Source organism: Schistocerca serialis, chromosome 6, assembly GCF_023864345.2.
Source record: "Schistocerca serialis cubense isolate TAMUIC-IGC-003099 chromosome 6, iqSchSeri2.2, whole genome shotgun sequence".
NCBI lineage: Eukaryota > Metazoa > Arthropoda > Insecta > Orthoptera > Acrididae > Schistocerca > Schistocerca serialis.
In genome coordinates, this window is record NC_064643.1 from 574,995,000 (window position 1) to 575,016,233 (window position 21,234).

The 21,234-nt window shown below is 41.4% G+C and overlaps 1 pseudogene; it reads right to left on the reverse strand.

The window, feature by feature from the left end:
- Positions 1 to 20,266: 20,266 nt before the first annotated feature.
- Positions 20,267 to 20,384, reverse strand: LOC126485417 (5S ribosomal RNA; annotated as a pseudogene).
- Positions 20,385 to 21,234: the final 850 nt, after the last annotated feature.

Below are 21,234 nucleotides of genomic sequence, written 5' to 3' on the forward strand. Positions count from 1 at the left end.
CTCCGATAACTCTGTGATCCTGACATACTTTTAGCCGAAGCTGCCTCTCTTACACCTATGTTTCTCCCTTTTGCCGACTTCACTGTTTTCTCCAGTTCTAGAAATTTGTTAGTACAGGTTGTGTTTTCTGAACTGGTATATCTATGCCTTAATATACCTAAAGGAGTACCTAAAACAATACAATAACAATAAATGGAGTGTACACCTAAGGATCTAGCCCTCTCAGATTTAGTGGTAAGTGGGTCCTTCAGAAACTGAACACAGATCAAGCATGAAAACAGGAAGAAGGTGTACTGCACTGTGAAATAAGAAGCAAAACAGTCAACACTCCAAGCTCAAGATGTGCAACATTGAGCGAATTGGAAGTACTCTGGCGTCGTGGTTATGTGGTCACGCTGTTGGACTGCGCATAGGGATACCCAGGTTCGATTTGGAATTGTTGACTCCTTAATTCCTTTGTTTTAGCAACAAACAACCCTTTTATTTGTTGTTTTCATTTCTGTGAGAGTTCTATAAGGCATTTCGCCTGCTCTCACTATTCATTACATTTACGAGGTGTGATTGGAAAGTTTATTAAGAATGCTTACTCATTTGGCGAGCAGGTACACGGAGAGTGGGGAGTGAGTCATTGCCTTGTCCTTGAACGCCATCTTGACCGGAAACTGCATTTCCTTTATTCAATTCGTTGTGGCAGCTGGTTGAGTGCGGGTCTGTTAGGGCTTGTTACCGGATTCTGTCTGCATGAAAATGGACGTAAAAACGGAGCAGCGAACTTTTGTTTTAAAACTGAGAAATCAGCTTCTGAGACTTACGAACTATTAAAACCAGCTTTTGGAGATAATTTTATGAGCCAGTCAAATGTTTTTGTCTGGTTCAACAGATTTAAAAATGGCCGCGAATCACTTGAAGATGAACCACAGTCCGGCCGTCCCTCCGCCTCAAAAACGAATGAAAATGTGAAAGTTCGCGAGTTAGTGCGCTCTGATTGTAGTCTTACAATTAGGGAGATTGCTGATGAACTTAAGTTTCTATGCATTTCAGTCAATTTTAACTGAAGATCTGAACAAGCGTCGAGTGTCCGCAAAATTCATTCCAAAAGTGTTGTCAAGCGACCAGAGATAATACCGATTTGAAGTGTGCCAAGAACTGATTTTCGGACTAAAATTGACCCAGATTTGTTAAATATAGTAATTAAAGGTGACAAATCGTGTGTATATAGATATGATCCTGAAACCAAAGTGCAGTCTTCCCAGTGAAAGACTCCAGGTTCACCACGACCGAAAAAAGCACGGGGAAGTCGGTCGAAGGTGAAGACAATGTTGGTGATTGTTTTCGATTTTACCGTTATTGTGCACCATGAATTTACCCCTGGAGGACAGACAATTAACCAGGAATACGAAATATGTGTCCTTGAGCGTTTGTGCGAAAAGGTGTGGAAGGAAAGGGCTACATTGTGGAAAGACAGGAGTTGGGTGCTACACCATGACAATGCTCCAGCTTATCATGCCTTCTGCATCGTTGAATTTTTGACCAAATTCAAAATTTATGTGCTACCACAACCGCCATATTCCTCTGATTTGGCGCTGCGGACTTCTACCTGTTTCCTAAACTGAAATTTTCACGGAAAGTGAAGCGATTTGACTCGACTGAAGACATCCAGGCAAATATGGAGAGCGTCTTTAACAAACTTCAGGAAAAAAATTCCAGGAATGTTTCCAAAAGTGGAAACGCCGTTGGAGTCGGTGTGTTCAGTCAGAAGGAGACTATTTTGAAGGAGATGCTTCACAGTAGCATGTAAGTAAGACCATTGTACAATTTAAAGTCCATTCTTAAAACTTTCCAATCACACCTCGTACTTGCGAAGGTAATATATTCTTATCACGTGACTCATATTCCATAACCAATATATAGCATGACAACTGCCAAGACTACACAAGGAGAACAGACAAGTCAGTGAACTTCATAAATTTGTGAAAAAATGGCAACGACAGAGGTTTGAACATGGATCTTTCGCCTTATAGTCCAACACCCTGACCACAGAACGGCGACGCACTACAGCTAGGAACTGCTCAACGTTACACATCTTCAACGTGGTACACTGCTTCGATTTTGCTTCCTTCTTCACAATTCGGTACACCTGCTTCCTGTTTTCATGCTTGATCTGCGTTCAGTTTTCGACGGGCTATCCACTGGCCATTTCAGCACTAAATCTTAGGGGGCTGCGATGGGGAGTTTCCCATTGATGGTATCTACAAGGCTTTATAGGAGCCCTGAATAATTAAACAGAGTGTAGTCTTACCTACACTAGCGCAAAGATTCTGCAGAGATAGTATCCGTATGGTAAACTGGAAGTGTTATAGTAAAAAATTATTTTCAAACTTACTTCATATATACGTTAGGTCAAATTGTGCTGTAATTTTATATTTTTTGTATACATTATGCATCTTTAAAAAAGTTGTAATCAACTTATACTTACAGAACTTACACATGCCCCTCACAACGTCTATGACCATAACCAGCAGATTTCAAGCAGAGCCTCCAACACGATCCACATCTGGCACGGGATTCATGTACAGTTGTTCCTTTGGTAACTAGTGGAAATTTGCTTGATAATAGTCTCATATTTTTCGTTGCTTGTTTCTGCCAACATTCTCTGGATTTTTCGTATTCCACGTTAATTTTCTCTCTTCTGTCATGAATGAGAGACAACATATTTCAGCATACATCGTAACGTAAATTAAATGAAGGCAATTAAAAATTAGCTCATCTAGAGTATTTTTAATGACAGTCTGTGAATCATTTACGTCTGTTCCATTCTCGTTTTCTGATTGCTCGTTCTCATCTCCATGATTGTCATGATGAAATCTCAATATCCTCTATTATTTGTACATGAGGAATTCCTTCATGAGAAATTCCAGCCGATAACAACCCAACTCTAAGAGAACATCCAAACATAGCTTCATACGGTGATCGATCATTTCCTTCAAATTAACAAAGATAAGAAGGTTTTACATTGTACAAAAAGCACCGTTAAGTTTATAGACAACTGGATTCTTCTTAAATATTAGCCTTACAATCCTTACCCGAATTAAGAGCACGTTTTTTTCTGAAACTGAATGGGCTGGCTGTTTCTTGGTTAACATGGACGACTTTTATCTCATTCCGCATAGTGCTTAATTCAGTCAATATTGAAAGGTAGATTACGAGAGCTATTAAAGTTCTACAAATATCAAGCAATTCAATAGCCATTTCTTCTGCGCGCATACTTTTTAATGGTTTCAAAATAATGAATTTTGTCAGATGATATTGATAAACCGCATTAAATCGAAAAATCATTGCAGCTTTGTGATTACATATCAATCAGATCGACCTGCGTTCGAGAGTTAAACGATGAATGCAGAATAGATTTACTTACTGTCCCTTTTCTCAAATTACTCGATTTCTTTTGGCGGTGCGCACAAATCATGACACTATCTTAGGTGATGTTGCAAAACTTGTTCTTTGGTTTAAGTGGCATACTATTTCTTCCGTAATGACCTACAGAAGAATGTGTTGCATGAAGAATATCAAATAATCCGTTATTTCTTGTATAATAAAGCACCTTATCGTTATTCTTTTCCATTGGTCTTATAAGTTTCTCTCTTGTAATGACATAACATATTTCTGTATCCTTTCATAGTATTTTATTAATCTCCTGGCTCCAAAAGTTTCCAGCGTTTCCTTAGATTGTTTCGTAAGTATCATATGTTCATTGTACTCATCTAGTGTAAAATAGGCCTTGTTATCTGTTCGTTTACTTTATAGAATGAAGACCACAGATTTGTCAAATATCGGAGGCATATCATTTTCGGTGTTACTCGTTGTTGCTACCACACTACAAACACTAAAACAACGGAAAACTCAAATGACACATTAGAAGCACGTATTTACACGACACGCGCGAACGCCACCGGTCTATTTATCACACTCAGTATGTGCAGTGTCGTCGTATTCCTTTACAATCATAGCCGCGTTTACGTAAATTTCTTGAAGCCCCTCCATGAACTGTCGTCGAAAAAGGACATTAATTCCACATTAACCTAAGCGGCTCGGAAAATTGCGAAATAGACGAGAAAATATTGCTTCAAATGTCTTAGCCCAGGTAACTAGGACAATGTTGTTAACTTTCTTGAAATCACGTTATTGTCAATCCAAAGTAAAAACAACATTAATGACCGGCTTTAACGATATTCCCCCTATTTACTTCATTATCTATAACAGAGACACTTGAGACTAGGGCAGAAACGAAACCGCCGCGCGGGGTTAGCCGAGCGGTCTTAGGCGCTGCAGTCATGGGCTGTGCGGCTGGTCCCGGCGGAGGTTCCAGTCCTCCTTCGGGCATGGGTGTGTGTGTTTGTGCTTAGGATAATTTAGGTTAAGTAGTGTGTAAGCTTAGGGACTGATGATCTTAGCAGTTAAGTCCTATAAGATTTCACACACACAGAAACGAAACCGAGAGGCTGCGCAAAGTGAAACAAAAAATATTTATTCTTTAAATATTATTGTATATTACTCATTTGCACGCTACAGCTGAGAAAGGCGCATTCTACCTACGTGACTTCCTTCGGTTTCGAATTATTCAGAGAAAAGTATTTGTGTCTCGATGCTTTTCTCTCTTTCTTATTTTATTTTCTTGGTGGTATTCTGGTACGTATCTTTGAGGTATGGTCAATTAGATGATTTGGAGTCTCAGTTATATTCATACTTTTCAGAGTGGTTACTCAAATTTGGAAAAAAAATTCCCCGTGAATTTCTGGTGTGAGGAGGAATATGGTGTCAAGAAGCCCCTGATAAATTAACGATGAGCGGGATTGGGGGAGGGGGAGGGGGGCAGCATACCTCAATAACAATTTTTCTTTCCTTTCAGCTGATCTATACATTGATCAACCAGATCATTATGACCACCAACCTAATAGCCGGTATGTCCACCTTTGGCACGGACAGCAGCGGCAACGCATCGCGGCATGGAGGCAGTGAGGCCTTGGTAGGTCACTGGAGTAAGCTGGCACCACATCCACACACACAGATCACCTAATTCCCATAAATTCCGGGAAGGGGGCGATGAACTCTGACGCCACGTTCAGTCACATTCAAGATGCGTTAAATCAAGTTCAGATCTGCCGAGTTGAGGGTTGAGCGCATCAATTGGAACTCGCCACTGTGTTCGTCGAACCACTCCATTACACTCCTGGCCTTGTGACATGGCGCATTATCTTGTTGAAAAATGCCACTGCCATCAGGAAACATGATCGTCATGAAGAGGTCTATGATTCTCTTTGGCCGTCAAGAAGCCTTGCACTAGCTCCACTGGACCCATGGATGCCCCAGTGAATGTTCCCCAGAGCATAACGAAACCGCCGCCAGCTTATCTCCACCCCGTGAAACAGGCATCAAGAGGCTCTTCCCTTGGAAGATGATGGATTCGTGCCCTTTCATCAGCATGATGAATACGGTATAGGGATTCATAAGAGCATGCAACTCTTTGCCACTGCGACACCGTCCAATGCCGATGGTCACATGCCCATTTCGGTCGTAGTTGCCGTTGTCGTGGTGTTAACATTGGAAAAAGCATGTGTCGGCGGCTGCGAAGGTCCATCGTTGGGAGTGTTCGGTGCAGTGTGTGTTCAGACATACATCTACTCTCTCCAGCATTAATGCCTGATGAAAGTTCGCCACAATTAGCCGCCTGTCCTGTTGTACCAGTCTGCGAGCCTACGACGTCCGGCATCTATAGTGATGGGTGACCGCCTAACCCCACGACGTCTGGATGTGGTTTCGCCTTTGTTTCGCCAAATGTTGAAGATACGCACTACAGCATCCTTTGTACACCCGACAATTCGTGCAGTTTCCGAAATGCTCGTGCAATCACAATCAATTCAAATCGCGCGCCTTCCCCGTTATACATACGGACAGCACGCTCACTGGTGCTACGTGCATCGTGTGTATGTTTAACGTGCAGCCAGTCCTCGCCAGAGTATGCTGCAATCGCCTGGACGGGTTTATATCGATAGTACGTTGGTGGTCATAATGTTCTGGCTGATCAGTGTATAGCCAGCCGTTGTGACCGAGCGGTTCTAGGCGCTTCAGTCCGGAACCGCGCTGCTGCTACGGTCGCAGGTTCGAATCCTGCCTCGGGCATGGATGTGTGTGATGTCCTTAGGTTAGTTAGGTTCAAGTAGTTCTAAGTCTAGGGGACTGATGACCTCAGATGTTAAGTCCCATAGTGCTTAGAGCCATTTCATCAGTGTATACCAGCCATAACTAGTAGTTTAACCGCTGTTTTTAAACATCGATAATTTATATGGCATTGTGTTCGTTAATTAACACACTGAGATGAAGTATCTTAAAATTTGTGCTTTATAAAACTCAATAAAATTCAGTTTCAATGCTATGTTAAAAACACGGGATTCCCTGAGACTTAATGAAATATCTTGAGGTTTCCTTGATTGATTTCCAAGCAAAATGTAATTCCCTGAGAATTCCAACTTTTTCAGAAGAGTCGCCACCCTGCTTTTCCACTACATTCAAAACTCTGCATCGGTTAATATATAAGTGGGTAATGTTAGGCTACGAAACAAAAGAAAATTACTTGTTTTTTATTTTAATATTTGTCTACGATATTGTCCCACGGAAATGGTTCAAATGGCTCTGAGCACTATGGGACTTAACATCTGTGGTCATCAGTCCCCTAGAACTTAGAACTACTTAAACCTAACTAACCTAAGGACATCACACACATCCATGCCCGAGGCAGGATTCGAATCTGCGACTGTAGCGGTCGCGCGGTTCCAGACTCTAGCGCCTAGAACCGCTCGGCCACCCCGGCCGGCCCCACGGAAATCTTTCTTGTAAAGCCTTTGCTCAATGACATTTAACAGCATCATTTACGCGAAGTGTATGAGCATTGTTAACTCCTTTTGTGTATTCTGAGGATTACTCTTGGCCAAGAGACTTGCGAGGAAGACGAACTGAGTAAAAGTGGTTCCACTTCTCTGCAAACATGCGTTGTTGAACTTTCCATCAGGCTATTCAGGTTTGTAAGTGGGAGAAAAGATTATCTGAGAATGTAGACATCGTCCCGACCACGGCTTACTTCACTTTTGCCCGTTGCCGTGAGACTATAACGCACAGTCTGTTTGTACATTTCCAGAAGTTGGCCTTCTGACACGCATGTTTTGCGCATCAGCTTTGTCGCAAGAGTTTGCTTATGACGTGATGAGAAAATACGCTTCAGACGTGGCGAACAACGGAGTCTGAGGGTTGATATGTGTCGGATGTAGAGTCCGGATTTTATGTAGTATCAGATAAGAAATATGTACACAAACTTATAAACCAAATTGGTGGAATAGCTAAATAAATATATATTCAAGAAGTTATATGTAAAATCCAAAATTTTATTTGTTTTTGCTAAACATACAGGGTGCTCAAAAAAGCATCGAATACTCATCGAAACAAGAAAAATAAGTCCAACAAACATGGGCCCGGAAAAGTATACTTTTTTTTACAGGAGGTGTTCAAGGTGGCATCCGTTCATGACAGTGCATCCTTCTGCCGTCTGGCGCAAGGAATGACGCATTCTTTGAAATATACCCGATTGTTGTATCTTCTGGCACGCACTGAAGGCGCGACCCTGTAGTGTTCGCACATCGTTGATTGGCAGGGTGTAGACCAATTCCTTTTAAGTGTCACCATAACCAAAAGTCTTGGGGGTTGAGGTCTGGGTAACGAGCAGGTCAAGGTCTGCCGCCACCCTCCACCAATCCAGTGGCGCTGAAATGTCTGCGTCACATGTTCGCGCACATTCTTACGAAAGTGTGCTTGGGCGCCATCATGCATGAACCATATTTGTATTCATTGCTGCAATGGCAATGGCGCAGTCTCCGGCAAAGTAGACAATAGATGAATGAGAAAGTCCAGATAATGCGCCCCATTTAACCATGTAAGTGGGCTGCTTCTGTGTTGGCAGCGGTGTGTAGCGCTTTGCATTGGATCTCCGACTGCGCTTTCTTTGTTAGAGACTCTGGCTTGTTGGACTCGTTGTTGGAAGTTAGTCGCCAGCAATGATGGAAGTACTGTTGGGCAGTTGGAAGTTAATCGTCAGTAGTGTTTGGCAGTTGGATGTTAGTCGCCAGCAGTGATGTAAGTACTGTTGGGCAGTTTGAGGTGAACAGCCAGCAGTGATGGGTGTTGAATGTAAGAAGTTAGCATTGATGGAGGGTAGAGGTCTGAAGTGTTAACGTATTATCCGACTTGGAGATTGAAAATTATTCATGGTTATATATCTTTGTACTGGGTGTCAATGACGATTTATATTCGTGTTTGAACTGGATGTCACATTATTAGGGTAAAAAATACATTACTTGGTTTGCAACAAAATCTTTCCTTTGCTAACCACATGCCTACTAGTAGTTAGTGGGTTTAGTAGTTAGAATCTTTTATTTAGCTGGCAGTATTGACGCTCGGTGTATTGCAGTAGTTCGCGTAATGAAGATTTTTGTGAGGTAAGTGCTTAATGAAATGTGTGGGTTATTGTTAAGATTTCTTTTTAATCAGGGCCATTCTTTCGAATTAATTATTTAAAGTCAGGTTGTAATTTTTTTGAGCAGTCAGATTGCGTTGCGCTAGAATATTGTGGGTCAGTGTTGACATGATAAGAAAAAGTAAAGAGAAAGTAGGCTCAGTACGTTCAGTTTTACTCAGCTGTTTCAGAATCAAATAACGTAGAAGTTTCATCTTCTCAGTCATTGAGCAATTTAAGTACAGATACACACATTTAAATAAATAAGTTTCAACCTTTATGGTTGTACGTCTGGCGCTATCAATCTATCGCCAAGTACGCCTACCCATACATTGATTCAGAATCGGTGCTGTGTCTTCTTTCCATGATTACTTGGGGATTTACATCTGTTCATACATGCTCATTATGGAAATTCACAACACCATATCTTGTGAATCCTGTTTCATCGGTAAATAAAATCTTGGATGTGAACATTGGATCTGCGCACACTTCTGCAACAGCCATTGACAGAACCGCTGTCTGCCATGATGATCCTGTGGCCTTAGGGCCTGAACGCGCTGTAGATGATATGAGTACAGCAACTGTTCCTGAAGCTCACCCCTCCCCTTTTCCTTCCCCACATAAGAGTTCTTCCACGTCAGGCGTGCTGACCGTGCGGGCCCATCCACTGTCAGTCTTCCTAGGTGCAGGGATACCTGTGTCCCTCAGACACTGGAAAAGTCTGCCGAACAGCTTATCACACGGCACTCTGCGCTGTGGATATTTTTCAGCGTAGAGGACCCGGGCTCGCACGCTACATCCATTTGCTAAACCATAGCAGAATATAATATCCGACATTTCACTTGTCGAGTACTAGGCTCCTACTGCTAACAACTGGTGGAAGAGAGAAAATATAAATGTACCACACCATTTGCACGTACAAACAGCAAAATAACAGTAAACACATAAATGAATCCGCGTTTTGAAGAAAGTAAAACACCATAATAAGTACCCAGGGTTGACAGTTACTGTATAATACGGCACTCAAAGACGACGAAAACTAACGTAGCCTACAAAACGACTTGAATCACACAACTGACAGCACACCACCTAATGGTAGGTAGAGTACAGTGCGTAAGACATCACAGTTCCTGCCGACACACTTGACGGAGCGCCAATGCAGTGCTAATATACGCAACTAAGCGTCGCGCAGCTTTCCTATAAACATTTGTGTATTTCGGAAAGTATGCGTTTACAGACTCATTTTTATTGTACCCGTTTTTCTTGTTTCGTTGAGTACTAACAGCTCTCACAGTTTTTTTTTATACCGCTGTATGTAGGTTCACAAGTAGGCTAGTCAAATACTCGTATGTGTTAATTCTTAATCAGTTCGCTTATGCCACAAAATTATGAAGTACAAGCTTCTCCTACTCAAGCATTTAAGTCATTCTGGAGCGAGATTCACAATTAATTGTAATATACTTTTCCATATTTTCTGTTGCCATGGATAGTCTCCTGACAACAGATTTTCGTAAATAGAGGGAGATCACTCTTCTTCGCAAGAAGTCAGCAATGTATATTTATACAGAGATATTGTGCTAGGAATAATATTCTCAGAGGATTCCACAACTTTATTAAATAAGCGAGACAAATTAACAAGATTTGAGTATCCACGGTTCTTATTCAGCACAGGTTGCAATTTACTGGAATCTACAACTCCAGCTTCTCCTGGTACAACACTGAACTACCGATCTGCATCTTTCTATTATTCCAGCAGCCTCTTGGACAGGAATACTTGAAGCCTCCAGTTTCCTGGTACTTTCGGGAAGCCAGCCAGCGAGGTATGAAACTGAACTGAGTACTTTAGAACTATTGAATGCTGACAAGTATTCACTCATGGGCTGCAGGATCAGAATAAAAGTCCTCCGTCTCTGACTTCACAGCTTCGAAGTGTTTACTGAAGAAAATAACAGCTTCAGCTCATGTTGTCGACCTTGTTATCACCGGCTCCGGAAGCAGAGGAACATCAGGTAGCTGCTGGTGCTGCCTATAGTGTTGTACACCATAAGGACAGCTCAGGAAAACCTTCTTCGTTGCTGATGTCAGTGCATTTACTTCTGCGAATTGATGGTTGTCTCTGAAACTCGGTGCACTGCATTACCCGTAAGTGCTCTAAGTTTGGATAAAATACATTAAGCGATCTCCCCACTTTCAACATGTCTGAAGCTGCATCTGTGTACATGAGTAGGACCCTGCCTTCTTTTGCGCCATCTGGCCGTAGTACTTTAAGTCCATCATTAATGAATCTGCCAATTGTTGATCTATTTGTTGCTCCCAAAGGCTTCCAATAAATTAAACAGGGTTTAGATGCACCTTGAAACAGCCTACAGCATCCGTCGTCTCATCAGCAGAAATCACTATAGGTGTTTCCCCAATGTCAGCCCTGATTTTTCTGTTACGTCAACATAGGAAGAATTCAGGTAATTCTTCCTGAGAGAGGACTCGTCGGGAATGTTGCGGTTGTAATATTCCTGTAAGAATTGTTTAAATTCTTGCTCCTGAAATTTGTTCCAGGGTATGATCCCTGCAACGGTTGTAAAGCACAGTGCTCTGTAAAATTCACTGTTATATGATGTAGGCTGTTCCTGCAGCTGCGTAAGTAGAACTGTTTCATTGAACAAATATTTTGTTTGTTCCCAACACGCAGATTGCTTCGTAAACGTAACCAGTTTGAGATTTAATCGTACATCCTATACGTTTATCACAAGTTTGGCAGACAACTATTTTATCATCGGTGGTCAAAGTACTCCTCAGTTTGCCTCACAAGGGCTGAGTGCACCCCGTTTGCGAAACAGCGGTCGGCAGACCCATCCAAATGTTGGCCCAGCCCGACAGCGCTTAACATCGGTGTTCTGACGGGAACCCGTGTTACCACTGCGGCAAGGCCGTTGGAAATTACTGTACCTAGGGGGTTAAAAATAATGGGATACAACGGTTGAGCAGATCCTGATAAGCCACACATTTTTGTCGTCAATGTTAAGCGACGCTCGAGGTGCTGTAAAGAGCGATGCCACTAGTCGGTTAAAGATTGATTGAGTGGTCAATTGATTCGGGAGAGGGGACCGAACAGCGAGGTCATCGGCCCCATCATATTAGGGAAGAATGGGGAAGGAATTCGGCCGTGCCCTTTCAAAGGAACCATCCCGGCATTTTCTTGAAGCGATTTGGAGGAAATCACGTAAAATCTGAATCAGGATGGGCGGACGCGGGTTTGAACCGTCGTCCTCCCGAAGGCGAGCCCAGTGAGCTAACCACTGCGCCACCTCGCTCGGTGTGAACAGCTGGAAATGACAGATTTGGAGTGATGAATCACGCTACACCGTGTGGCAATCCGATGGAAGAATTCGGGTATGGAGAATGCCCGGAGAACACTACCTATCATAATTGGTAATGCAAGCAATGTGTACAGTAGAACAACAGTTCAGAGAAGATGATCTTATCCGTAAGACAATGTACCCTGTCGTAAAGCAGCATATGTGAAACAACATTTGTGAACAATAACATTTCTGAAATTGAGTGTCCTGCTCATAGTCCCGACTTGAACCCAATGGAACTTCGTCTTCGCTCCAGACCCCAGCGCCCAACATCACTGCTTTCTCTGGGATCGAATCTTAAGGAAGAACGGGCTGACATGCAGTCACAGAAATTCAGAGACTTCATTGAAAGTGTCCTCAGCATGCTTCAGGCCATAATATACGCGAAGGGAGGCGACATCCCATATTAATATCTACCAATAGCTTGATAAGATAGTGCAGTACGATCAAGTCAGAGCCATCTGTGTCGCAGTCGCAGCTTTCTATAATATCCAGTTGTATTTCTTCCGGAAATACGTTTGCTACTTGTTGTAGTGACTGAAAACCAGTTCAAAATTTGTACTGTTTGAACGATCCAGTGTAATCCATTGCTTATAGCATGTGCATGGTCCAGTTCATACTAACTATTCAATTAAACTGGTGGAGTTGTAAGCTAAGAAATTAAAGATGTGGGCTTCTTCCATTTGCTAGCGGAATGTACTTCAGTTTCAGTTTACGTTGTCCTATGTAATAGCAAATGGAAGAGCGGAAGAAAGAATCCAGTGATTGAGCAGCGAAAGTAGCATTGGATTTTTGCGGCCTTCAACTCCTCTCACATATTGTTCGTATGTAATTTCCCACGCAGAATAAAAGTAGAGCTGTGTATTTTCTGTGTCTAATTTCCCACGCAGAATAAAATTTGAGCTGTGTTTTTATAGCCCAGTTCTATCTGTGTGGTTAATTAACTCGTGTAAAGCATCATTCATAATATACGAGTGCAAAGTGTAAAATTACTTGGCCTGGCAGAGGAAAATTGTTTTTAAGGTAAAAAAAAAAGCGTTCATTTCTCGACGTAGTCTTCTTTTAGAGAAAGTTGCTTGCCCTAACGGTATCTACGCAATTAGATTCTACCTCTGAACTGCGATTATGGAAGATCTGAAAATATCCTCCTGTGGCTAACATAACATCTTCATCGAAGTCAAAATATTTAACAATTTCTAATTTATTTGAGCTTGTGAATGGGCAGAAACCAGCAAATTTACTGAATAGAACAGATATTCTCACAGTTTTTGCATCTAATGCTTTGATTTCCCATAGCTAAAACACCTTTGTGAGAAGTGCATTGCACTGGTTTTCTTCTTTTTCAATCCATCACCTTCTGACTTATTTACATATTTTTTTATCTAGTTGACATAGTTGGTTGATACAGGCGTCCGCAAAAGTGATGAGGAAGGGGGGAGGGGGGGGGGAGACAACAAGAGGAGGCACTTATCACGTCCCAGAAACTGAGGATACACTTTTGATTTATTGCAAAATTCTCACGGATTTATACAAATGATTGTCTGCGATGCTATTAAACCGCAGATTAACATTGGTGAGTGCAACGGGAAATGCTGTGGTTTTGGCGATTACTAGGTAATTTGGATTTGTTTAATTGTTACGCTCCTCACGAATGTTATGCCATTTGAATACATCCAGCAAGTAATTGAAGACGTACAGTGCAATATTTAGCAATTTCTAATTTATTTGGGCTTGTGAATGGGCAGAAAACACCAAATTTACTGAATAGGGCAGATCTTCTCACAGTTTTTACATCTAATGCTTTGATTTCCCATAGCTAAAACACCTTTGTAAGAAGAGCATTGCATTGATTTTCTTCTTTTTCAATCCATGCACCTTCTGACTTATTCACATATTTTTTGATCTAGTTGATATAGTTGGTTGGTATAGGCGTTCGCAAATGCGGTGAGAGGCAGGGGGGTAGAGACAACAAGAGGAGACACTTATCACGTCCCGGAACCTGCGGATACACTTTTGATTTATTACAAAATTCTCACGGATTTATAGAATGATTGTCTGCGATTCTATTAAGTGCAACAGGAAATACTGTGGTTTTGACGATTACAATGTAATTTGGATTTGTTTTATCGTTACGTTCTCATGAATATTATGCCATTTTAATACATCCAGAAAATAATTGAAGTCGTAGGGTGCAAGCGTTACACCGAAATTAAGGATTGGCGCAGGAAAGGAATTCGGGGCGGGCCGCATCAAACCAGTGGAGGAGGAGGAGATTAGTGTTTAACGTCCCGTCGACAACGAGGTCATTAGAGACGGAGCGCAAGCTCGGGTGAGGGAAGGATGGGGAAGGAAATCGGCCGTGCCCGTTCAAAGGAACCATCCCGGCATTTGCCTGAAGCGATTTAGGGAAATCACGGAAAACCTAAATCAGGATGGCCGGAGACGGGATTGAACCGTCGTCCTCCCGAAGGCGAGTCCAGTGTGTAACCACTGTGCCACCTCGCTCGGTCATCAAACCAGTCAGAAGACTGATGACTCAGAGAATTATTCATATGCGCTCTGTCTGCGAAGAAAAGAAAAGAAAAGAATGCGGACACTGCTAAACATAGCACTACCTAGTTCCTGCAGGTCCCTGCCTTTCTTTATATGCAACATAACCGAGAAATCATCTTCCCCTGTCTTTTTTGCCGTAGCTATTGATCAGTTAACTCTAGATACATCGCAATGGAAGAAAAAAAGCGTAGCGAACTTGTTCGAGGTAAAAAAAATTCTCGCGGTCGCATGGTCAACAAGTGTTGACTGGAAATGTATCCATTTCTTGGAGAAAACTATGATCAACAGCTCTAATAAACTTTCTAACGTCCATGACGCACAACGATTTATATTAACAGAAAGCCGGCTGCTGTGGCCGATCGGTTCTGGGCGCTTCAGTCTGGAACCGCGCGACCGCTACGGTCGCAGGTTCTACTCCTGCCTCGGACATGGATGTGTATGATGTCTTTAGGTTAGTTAGGTTTAAGTAGTTCTAAGTTCTGGGGGACTGATGACCTCAGATGTAAAGTTCCACAGTGCTCAGGGCCATTTGATCCATTAACAGAAAACTTCTGTTTTACAGTTTGAAGGTTAATAAAAAAAACATTATAGAAGAAAATTATATTTCGACATCAGCAGGGTACAATTGGAAGTCAATTTCATTACGTTTCAAACAAAAGGTCTTGCAAATTACGTCCCTCATTGTTAATGCACTCCTGCAGCCGTTTCTGAAGCTCTGCATAACTTTATGAAGCATCTGTTGTGGAATGTGTCCAATTCAAGGCGTATTGCACGCTTTAATGGGCGTAGGATCGTGGGTGGATGCTTATACACCTCTCTCTTGAGATAGACTCATAAAAAGTAGTCTCATGGGGTCAAATACGGCGAGCGCATGGGCCATGGCATGTCACAGTACTCCAAGATCAAGCACCTGCTTAAGATTTCTCTTCAAACATTAATCTAATTTTTTTTCGTGTGGGCCGCGCGCCACCATTCTGCTGAAACCACGATAGTCCAAAATCCATTTGTCCGAGTTATGGCTCAAAAAATTTTGGATCTTGTTGATGCATCATTCAGAATTGATGGTAACAGCACTGTCTGTTCAACTGGTCCTGTATGTTCCAACTCTCTTTACATCACTACCACACACACAAAAGTTCTCCACCCATATCAAAATCGACTACCGATCAGGAACAACTTTTCGAGGGGATATTTGATAACGAGGACGCACTGCACGCTGTACTACGACGATAGAATGGTTTTGGGGAAAAGTGCGTTTCGACGGCAAAAGCACGCTCCTCATTCGACCAAACAATGTTTACAACTGAAAGTGGCTCTAACGGACACTTCCACAGCTACTGCGTCATTAGAGCCCATCACCATCCTTTCAGCACTTCCCCTCGCTTCACAGCGCTATCTTGAAAGTAGGGATACTTCCATGCCGCGTCCTGTATATGGAAAATGTATGTATATGAATGTATGAATCACTTGTCTGTGCTACATTTGTCCATACATGGTTTCTGGGACAGTTGATTACATTGTAGGTATCCCAGGGTGAGATTTAAGGAAAGTCATTGATTTATGAAAGACACAAGAATAAATGTGTGTAATCTAAATAGTTAAAATTACCTATGTAACCAACCTCGGATAATTATTGTTGAAACGTATTGTTACATCGACGCGTGGGATATTGTAAATTGATGTGCGCTGTTATTTGACTCTTTGTTGTCGAATATACCTTTGGAACATTTTGTTGCGAGAGCAGATGTAAATATTCACTCTTTATAAAAAATGCTTTGTAAGGGCAATTCCTCTGTTTTGTGTACTGCAGTATTCCACAGTTTATTTTAGAAGATTAATCGTTTGCTCTCGAGTGTTCACCCATTTGTCGATTCCATTTGTTTGCTCAATAATCCGACGACCGACCCAGCCGTCTGCTTTCCGTGCTGTGAGTCGTGCTGTAAGCGCACTCGTTGCGCGGACTCCACCCAGACTGTGAAGTATTATTATTCGTGCCGCGCCGCTATTTATAACAAGAGTTCGACTCCCGACACAGAGTAAGGGGACGCGGTGGTAGGACCATTCACTCATATTCGGGTGGATGGCTGTTAAAATTCTCGCCCGGCAATCCTGACAGAGGATTCCCGAAAATCGTTTAAGACAAATGTCGAGGTGTCTACTCTGAAAGGGCACAGCTGTTTTCCTCCTCCGCCCTTCTCCAGACTGTGTGGCTCCGCTCCAACAAACTGTTTGTCAACAGGACTTTCAGGACTTTAACGTCGTTGATGATGTACGGATTGTGAGCTCTGCATATAATGGTAAAAACGCGTGCGCAGATGTTCTCTGTGCGAAAAGTATAGTGCAGTGTATGAAAATATGTGTGTGCTGTGTCATATCTAAAAAAAAAAAAAAACACTAGAAGAAAAGAACAAGCAAATCCTCGTGTAAGTAAAAGTGACAGTGACCAATTCACAAAACGTCGACTTTTGCGGAGAAACAAAAACGAAGTACTTTGTGAAATAGACGCAAAAGACAAAATATTAACGTCCTGTGTGATGATATTGTAGAACTATAACAGGATTTGAAGTATTTACAGTCATATAAAAGTGCAAATAAGACGCATATTATGCCAAACAAAAGCTGTGTCGAGTCTGTTAGGCCTAAACAATTCACTCTTGGAAAACAAAGTGAAAACGTTTGCGAGGTGCCATTAAAAAACAGTTTCAGTGTTTTAGAAGTAGACAAAAGACTAGACGAAACAAGTGCAAATGAAAACACAACTAAAAGTGCGTCTATTATTACGACGAGAAAGGTAGGAAAGCAATTTTCCAAAGTAAACATACACTCGGATAGCTACGGGCGTGGACTCGCAAAAATTTTGTTATGAACGTGGTGCAAACGCATGTAGTTGTGAGAAACCAGAGGCACCTACACACGAAATTGCAAAAAACATAAAAGCCGGAACTTCTTCAGATGCAAGTGAATGCACAGTAATAGTGGGGAGAGCCTACGATGTTTACAAAAACGAATTATCGATTGCTGTCGAAAACTTGAAATTAATACTGGATACTATCAGAGCAAAACAATGGTCATCATTGGAATACCACGAAGACGTGACCTCACAAATGATTCGTGCTTAAATAAAGAAATCACGAAGGCAATCAAACAGTTCGAGAATATTTGCAAAATGTATGAAAACGCTCAGTTTTTACCCGTTGACTACCTAGAGAGAGACAGTTTTACAAGACATGGAATGAACTTAAACGGAAAGAGAAAGAGACTTCTCAGCCATTAAGTTATGGAAACGTTGATGGAAACAGCAGAACCAATATTACAATGCCAGCCATAAATAATAGTACAGCAACTACCACCAACTACAGCAGTGAAGCCATAAAAAATCACAGCAACAAAAAAGAGCACTATTAATATCTGCAACAAAACCATCGCCACCAGCTGATACAGCGCAGCCATCACCAGTGGCAGAAAAACCACCATCAACTGAAGCAAAACAATCCTCTTCAGAAATGGGAGGAACCACAAATGAAGCATTATCATCTCAGTCAACAGCTGAACCACTACCATCAATGTCAGTAACAGAGCCACTGTCACCAATGGCGGCACTATCAGAATTGCCAGAATCAGGACCATTATCATCGCAAGAACGAGCAACAAGGGAAGAAGCAACAACAACACAAGAACCAATAACATCAACAGAAGAAACAACAGCAGAAGAAGCTATACAAGCCACTCATCCTCATAACAAGAGAAAAATTCCATCACCATCCCATCTTAAGGATTTTTAGTAGAAACTGGGATGAAAGAAATAGTAAGATAAGTAGCTTACAAAAAGTTGTACCTGGCCAGTTTAGAATAGATAATTTTGATGACATCACATCTAGAATAGCAAATAATAATTTTATCATACGTTTAAATATTGGAGGTTTATGAGGTAATCTGCTCAGTAAGCTTCATGACTTAGAAATATTTCTAGAGAGAACAAAATGGTCTGTAAAGGTTATTTACTTAAGTGAACATTGGCTCAGGGATGAAAATATAAATTTACTGAACAAACTTACAAATTATGAAGTAGCAGCTAGCTTCTGTAGAGATAATCGATATGGTGGCTCTTGTATTCTGGTTCATTCATCAGTAAAATACCAAATTAGGCAAATTCTAACGATTTGAATTATGAACGCACATTTGTGAGTTACTGCATAGAACTGAAGGATTATAACATTCTGATATTCAGCATATATCGTACCCTAGTTACACACTCTCCTCCAGTTTTGTGGTCAAAGTTGCAAATTTACTCCACCAACTCAAAACTGAAAAGTTTCGTAAGAAAGTTGTTGTCTGTGGTGATAGATATAGATGTAAGAAAAAGCGACAAATCTGCCTTTAAGATGTAGGAGCTGATGTCCACACGTGGTTTTATTCTAAATTTTGTAGAAATGACAATGGTAACTGCTTCGTCTGCGTCCTGCATAAATAACATTGCTAGTAGCTTAAATTACAGAGTATGAGAAAGATGTATAATAAACTTAGGGATCTCAGACCACGGTGCTTTATTAGTGCCATTACCATGCGTTAACTCGAAGCACACAAATAGGCAGGCCAGAAAATTTACACAAGAAAATATAGAAATGATTGTCAATAAAATCAGCCTCATCTCATGACTGTTTACTTCCCAGTCCTCAGTAAATGAAAATTTCAATAACTCGATGATGTGCAATGAATGTTTTCCTTTTATAACTGAAAAATCTGACATACTTAGGAACGGATTATCGATAACAAGGAGTATTCATATATCAAGCATGTAGAAAAGATAACTCCATATGGAGTCAAAGTCAGTCCAGATCCATAATTCCTAAAATCTCTGATAAGTTAGTCGGACAAGCCTTAAATAAGCGGATAATAACTGCATTTAAAATGCTAAAAATACGTCTAAGGCAATATAGTCCACTGTAAAGAATGAAATAGGTATCAAAAAAGGCAGGCAACCAAAACCTAACCTAGTAGTTGCAGGTGTGATTGTTTTAGACTCTACACAGATTCTATGCAGCTTTCAACAACCACTTCACAAATCCATGTAAAACTGATGAACTTTCACCTCCAAATGTGTGTCCTGTTTCCACTTTATGTAACTACACTAAATTCAAATTCACCCACATATCCTATCTGGAAGTAGCTGGTATCATAAAGTAGTCCTTGAAGAATTTAAATTCTGTAGGCTGGGATGAAATTCCTACAAAAATAATAAAGGCAGTCACCCGTAGTATTGTATATCCTCTGTCCCTTACAGTCAGTCAATCTTTCGAGGAAGGATGTCTTCCCGATAGACTGAAGTTCGCTGAAAGAGGATCCATTCATAAAAGAGGTTAACTGTCGACCAATCTCATTGTTATCGATATTTTCCAAATTTTTGGATAAGTAGCATGTAACCAGATAGTTAGCTACCGTAATCTGCATAATATTATCCAGAACAATCAGCATGGTTTCCAAAGAGTACACTGCACTGTGCAAGCCATTAATTTACTGATTACAAAAATTAGAAGTAGTTTAGATAATAAAATGAATGTATCGGGCATCTTTTGTGAGCTAACTAAAGCCTTTGACATAAAAATCACTCTGTCTTCATACCACAAGTGGCCAATCGGGCCATCCGACCGCCGTGTCATCCTCAGCTGAGGATGCGGATAGGAGGGGCGTGTGGTCAGCACACCGCTCTCCCGGTCGTTATGATGGTTTTCTTTGACCGGAGCCGCTACTGTTCGGTCGAGTAGCTCCTCAATGGGCATCACGAGACTGAGTGCACCCCAAAAAATGGCAACAGCGCATGGCGGCCCGGTTGGTCACCCATCCAAGTGCCAGCGACGCCCGACAGCGCTTAACTTCGGTGATCTGACGGGAACCGGTGTATACACTGCGGCAAGGCCGTTGCCAAAGCCTTTGACGTAGTCGAACACAAATTACTAACTTGTAAGCTACAAGCATTGGTTTTAGAGAAAATTCGCCGAGTTGGTTGTCATCTTCCTTATTAAACAGAAAACAAAGTTTTGTAACAGAAGAAAATGGTAAGAGATTCTTGTCAAGGTGGAAAAAGAACAATGTGTGCTACAAGGGTCTGTCCTTGGGCCAATACTGTTCTTGTATTATATAAATGACATGCCGGCTAATATTAAATCAGACATGACTCTTTAAGCAGATTACTAAACAGCGATAGCCTATTAGAAGAAAAGTGAAAATTTGATTAGCCATCTTCAGCAGTCTTTTGCTGAAATCGAGACCTGGATGAGAAATAATGGCCTGAAACTAAATCTAACAAAGTCACAAATCATTCACTTTACCACAAAACAAACTGTACAGGATTTACTTGAAATATCATATGAGGACAATCACCTTGCCACCACTCACTTTAGCAAATTTCTAGGTGTAATGCTGAACAAGAATTTATCGTGATCAGACAATGTAGATGCCATGTGTCGCCATCTAAATAGTTTAAAATTTGCAATTAATGTTATAAGTACTATAATACGAGGGTAAGTCAATTATTATGTGCGAAGTAGTTACAAAATTTTATTGTAATTAATTATGAAACTTACAAGAACATCATTTTTCGACATAGTCCCCTTGCGTTTCAACGCACTTGGTCCATCATTGTACAAGCTTCCTGATGCTCTCATAAAAGGAGGTTCTCGGTTGAGCTGCGAGCCACGAATGCATCACTTCTTTCACTGCTTCGTCCGGGGCAAATTGACGGCCCCTTAATGCCTGTTTGAGTGGACCAAACAA